Below are 6,000 nucleotides of genomic sequence, written 5' to 3' on the forward strand. Positions count from 1 at the left end.
TACAACGTATAGTTATTTCCTCTAATATAAATATCATTGTATTCCTTCACATGGTCAGTTGCTGCTCACGATAAGACAGTTATCCAGACCGGTTTCCCCAAAAATCACAAGATTCTCACAAGCGTGGAAGTAACATCTTTCAGACGAAGCAAAGTCACCCACCTCGGCTATATCTGTTGGTCGATGAAGTCTCCCCAAAACTTTGAATTTGGCGGCAGATTCCAATATATTAAAGGTTACTCGACATGTGATTGCGATCACGCCAAATTTTTTTAGAGTTTCGTCGGTAAATTGTATGTCTTCTTAAGGAATTTAGCTGCTGCTTCATCATTCCGATAACACAAAACGCGGAGAAGTGTGTTTGGCTCTCTTGGACTCCATTGACCTGTAGTTGGAGGCATTGGAAGACGGGACTTGGATGAACCGCCGCACATCTCCTTTGTGAGTTGACTGAACTGTTCAATAAGGCGCCCAGTATCCAGGCGAAACAGGGGAAGTATATCTCTTACTGTGGTCGAAAGTTTCCCTATCAATTCAGCTGGTAATCCATCTCCATTGGACCAGAACAAATCAGTCAAAAACTTGAAATCCTCCTCTATTATTACAGAATCCTGCAAACTGAAAGCACGGGAGGGGCCTCCAGCTAACAAAACCAACAGGAACCCTTCAAAAGATGCTTTCATTACATCTGTAATCACGCCGGTTCTCACTCTGTCATGCACTGTTGATGATATAATCTCCAAATATTGCTCAAGCTCCTGAAGGAAAGGCTCAATCCTAGAAGAAGAGACTTCCCCAACATACAGGCCATCCCAGAGAACATTACGAAGATCATGGAATACGACCTTGTGTGCTATGACTTCACAGAGGTTTTGGATGCCTTCCACACAAGCAGCAGGGGAACGCTCGAATTTAAAACCCGCCCCATTTGCTATATCATCCGCATGAATGGATTTAGAGCTCCCCAGATGGGCTGCTGTCCGCTTTTCCAAAACCCCTAGCTCCATGCGAATTCGCTGCATAGTATTGATGCGAATGCAAAGCTGCGGTATCCCAAGAGAGTTGCCGCCATTTTTAGTTCCAACCTGTGATTTCCTCAAATGAATCCCTTGTGACTTCTCTTTCTTCTTGAAAACGCCATGAAATTTTGATTTTGTTAAGCACCTAGTCAAAGCAGGTATAGCTGGTAAGAAAGTATTTCGGTCCCCTGCATAAAACATAAAAGGAAAATCTGGTTAATGGGGGGGTTGAGAACTTTTTGGTAGGCCAAATGTTACCCAGTAGCTACATACCACAGCCAGATTTAGCCTTCCTAACGTAGTGCTCAAGAGATTTGTCAAGACCAAACATCAAGTCAGGAAGCAAAACTGCATGCGCAGATATTGGCAACAGAAAGAATGCTTCTAGAGTGTCATCTATGATTCGCAGAACTTCAATCGCAGAAGGAGCAAAGCACTCTTTGTTTGCTCTTGGATTCCACACCTATTCGAAAAAGGATAGAAGAATGGTTAGGTCATGGATTCAAGTAAAAGGACAAGTTTCACGTCAAAAAAATAGTGAGAAGCATTATTGAGCTTCAGAACAAATCTTTTAGCAGATACTGTAGTTGAGTACCCTCCAACAAAAAAGAACCCAAAAAAAAAAAAAGGAGAAGAAATTTATTTATTTACTAGGAGAAGGAAATAATCCCCAGAATCCTAATGAGGTTCACTGAGTTCAACTATCCATAGTTTATTTTCTATTCCTTTTGAAGGGGCCTTAACAATCTCATTCAAGCATTGAGACAGAGCCAAAAACCTCTAGTAGGATATTACGCATGAAAATAACCATATTTTTGGTAGGAAGAAAGAAGGCAATACCAGAACCCTAATGTGGATTACTGAGTCCTTCTCAATAATTGATTTCTTTTCTATTGCCTTTTGAAGGATCTAAACATTCTTCAGTCAAGCACACACGTCACAATGAAACCATGCCAAAAATAACTACTAACTACTAACATATGAAAAATATTTTTTGTGGCACTCCACTTTTGGATACATGGTATCCTTTCATTAGGAGTACATCTCAAGAATATTGTTTATCTGTAGGAATAAAGGAAGCTTGACTAGAAGATTAGCAAGATTCTGGAGTACCTCTTTCTGCAGATTTCTGTTAACCCATTCTTCCATTCTATCAACTCTGACCTTCGCCCATGACTTAACCAGATTGGCAATTACAGATTCAGCCTCATAAGGAGGCATCTCCCTTATAATAGATTTCCCCCCATCTTCACTGTCAACAGAATCTTCTACCGCTATCTGTACAAGATTTTTCTCCAATTTATCACAGCCATCAGCACTTCTATAGCATCAGGTGTCAACTCAGTAATACCCCTGACATATTGCTTCAACTCTTTCCCATAACATGCATGAAGGGTAGCTACAGCAACACCAGCAGCAAGATGATGCCAACTCTTGAGTACAGGACTATATATTGCCTTCTCATTGAAAGCCAATTCGGTAATGTCTTGTGCAAGGACCGAAAGAGTGGGAAAGGATTTATTCTGTTTTCTAGATGCATGCCTCCCAGGGTCCAGTTTCTCCAATTTCTGCCTTAGAAAACAGACTAAAAGAAGTTAAGTTGCATTCTTGCCACCAAAATTAAACTATAGATGTATTCATAAGCCATCTTTGTACTTCACAGAAGTTTTAACCTCCAGCAGCAGGGAAAAAAGTTTTTAATCATAAAGGAAAGCAGAGATGATTTTTTTTTTTTGGAATATAACAACACAACAGAGTAAAACAACTCACTTAGATCGAAGGCATGCGCGTATACAATTACTAGTGTTCATACCACCTGTAATGGAGTATTCCTTTTTTTTTCTTTTCTTTTTTTTTTTCTTTTTTTTGGGGGGGGGGGGGGATTGAAGAATGGAACTTGCCTGAGTAAAAGCAGCACGCAGTGATGATCTAATATATTTGTCAACTTTGCTGAAAGCAACATCAGTTTCCTTTCTCTTCTTATTGGACTCATCTTCTGCCAACATTTTTGCTGATAACACTGCTAGAGACACAACATTTTGCAGTGATTCAATATTATCATGATTGAAACTATCATGATATGATAGAAGCCTTCTCTCTGCCCAATTTAACATCAAACTCAACGTAGAGCTCAAGGTTTTTGTGTAAATAGGATCTTTCCTGGCATTAAGATCTTTTTCAACTTCTGCCAGTAGATTACTGGACGCAAACAGTAGATCATACTCCACTTGCCCAGTGGCAACGTACTGATGAAATAAGACCCAAGAAAAACAAAGATTATGCAGCATGTCATTCATTCCAAGAATAATCCAGGTCTTCTTAATGAGCTCTAAAACCTCGTCAACCTCTTCAATAACTGAAGTTTCTTCATCAATATCAAAACATGCTTCTAGTAGAGTCTGGTAGATCTTGATATTCAATGGAAACCCGTCAGCCCAGTGACATGCCTCGGAAAATGATCCATCAGAGAATCTACAAGCAAGAGACATTACAGCATTCCGAAGGGCTTGCATTGATTCGCCACTCCCTGCTATATCTATGGGTTTCTCAAGGGCTCCACGAATAATGCGCTGAAGCTGCTGCGCAGAAGGGTCTCTCTTATTTAGCGGCAGGTAAGAATGCAAAAGCAATCCTGCTTCAAGAACCTTTAAATTTTTCCTTAGCCAAGCCTCATACTCTTGTGGAGAGGGGAAATCTGAAGACTTGAGCTGTTGTATCAGTTCTAGGGGAAGAACAATTGACTCCATGCGTCTTCCAAGCTATTTCATGAACAGAGTATTAAGCTATCATGAGCGGATGCAAAGTAAAGCAGCCAGAAAAATGTACGTGCTGAAATTTCACATTTTGGTCCACATATTTCAATCCCAATTTATTTAAATCTTAATAAACGGAAGAGTCACCTTTTTCAGTGGCAGAAAGCCAGGAAATACCATCCGAGCATAACGATCAACAACCAAAAATATTAAAAGTAAAATAATAAAATACAAGTTCTAACCCGTATAACAAAGGAATGCACAGTAAAAGAATGCAATAGTCTTCATAAAATTGGCATTCGCTATTATTGCTTTTGCAGCAGAAGAAGAGTAATTCGAAAGACATATAGAACATCTTCTTCTCGTATCTTCCCAGACACAACTTAGACTTAGAAACATAAATCGCCCCTACGAATTTAAAATTTCAAGTAAGAACGATCAGACATATACATGGTTCGAAAGATGTATAGGGAATAAAAACGTTAAATTCGAGGTCGTGTTTCAAAATCAGGAATAAATTTAAAAAGAATCAATTAAGAATAAAACAAAAGGCTTTTAGCATAGACAATTATAAAGTTTGTTTCTCCTTCATCTTCTCTCAACAATGAGGCAAGTCAACAACTGCTAGACTGCAAGGCTGTTCAGCAAATCAAACGAAATTCAAGTCCCGAGCTTAAAACAAGATACAGATCTATCATCTCCCCGCTTATACCTTCCGCTATTTCTTAATTACAGGTTTCTATACTGAGTTTCCGAAAGAGGAAAAAAAGATTGCACTTAACTAAGTTCACACCTGACCCGCGGCCACTCTCAGGAGGGCTCGACGAATTCTTGTATCCGTCTGCTCAGAAACCCTCATCTGTAACCTCATCAGCTCCCCCGTCGTCACCGCCCGCTTACTCTTCACCTGACTCGCCAACTCGCCCTTCTTCTTTGACGACGACGTTTTGAGACCCAGAGCCTTCTTCACCTTGCTTGCCGCCGTCGAAGTCAGAGACCTATGCAGCGACGGAGACGGCGTCAGCGCCGAAGAACTCCGCCCCCCTTTCTCTGACTGAGAAATGAATGTCAAGGGCTTCCCCCCGGTGCTCCGGCAAGCAGCGACCAAGATCTCATAAGCGGTTTCCCGGAGCTCCGAATCGGACAGATTTGGAGCCGGATCGCCGAAGGGAGAGGGAAGGTCTTCAATTGGATGAACGGGCATGGTGTTTTGGAGCGACTGGTGTCTCCTAGAGCCGCCGAGTGCTCTGTCCCTGAAGCTAATAGACATTCCTTATAGCCAAAAAGCGAAAAAGAAAAAGGAAGGAATGCTTTTTTCCTCTCTCTAGCGCGGTACAAGTTGCTTTCTTTGGGCCAGTGATGCCGATCCCCCCTCTCTCTCACTGTGCTTAGACGTCAGAGAAAGAGTGAAGGAGTGGAAGGTTGAGTTGGTTATTCTTGCTTGCCTTTGAAGGTAACAAGATGATGCTGTGTGGTGGGGACAGAGAAAGGGGAATTGAGAGGAAGGAGACTCGTGCCCTGTAATAACAGTAGAGAGCGCTTTTTGGGGTGAAGAGCGAAAGAGAGCTTCCAAGTTGAGAAATAATGGAGTTAGGAGGTGCGTAGAGAACAATCCAAGAGGAGACAAATGACGAGGAAACTGAAAGAAAACGCAGGAAAAATTAAGCTATAATTCTTAGTTTTAAATTTAATTCACAATTTTTTTGCTAACGGATTAACTCATAATCTGGCCACTAGTCCAATTTGTTTGAGTTTTTTTTGACCAAGACCAATTTGTTTGAGTTGGAAAGAAAAATTTTAATTCTTCTGGTAAAGTATATTTTTAATTTTCTAATTTCATATAGATTTTTTGTTTACTCTCTTAATTTTATCAAGCATTTTCTTTCAATCATCTAATTGTCTTTAACATGAGTAAATAATGATTTGTTGCGCTAATTATTAATTATTTTTAATAATTATATTTAATGTATTATTAACATTTTGTAATATTTTGTCGATATTTGAAATTTTAATATAATATTTTTTATAAAATTAATAGTGTTAAAATTAAATAATTGAAAAATACACTTTAAAAAATTAAAGGATTAAAATTAGAATTTGCTCAAAACTTTAAAAACAAAGTACATATTCCCGAATTTTTAAAGCAATAATAATAATATCATTGCTGCGTCAAACAATATATTATTTGTGCATATTTCATCAGGTTTCCATGGAATCTTTCGTAACTG

The 6,000-nt window shown here is 39.4% G+C and overlaps 1 pseudogene; it reads right to left on the minus strand.

Annotated features, from left to right (window-relative positions):
• Nucleotides 1-181: 181 nt before the first annotated feature.
• Nucleotides 182-5,291, minus strand: LOC114711261 (protein unc-13 homolog; annotated as a pseudogene).
• Nucleotides 5,292-6,000: the final 709 nt, after the last annotated feature.

Source organism: Neltuma alba, unplaced genomic scaffold (genome assembly GCF_004799145.2).
Source record: "Neltuma alba isolate B1F8T4 unplaced genomic scaffold, ASM479914v2 tig00001775_pilon, whole genome shotgun sequence".
Classification (NCBI taxonomy): domain Eukaryota; kingdom Viridiplantae; phylum Streptophyta; class Magnoliopsida; order Fabales; family Fabaceae; genus Neltuma; species Neltuma alba.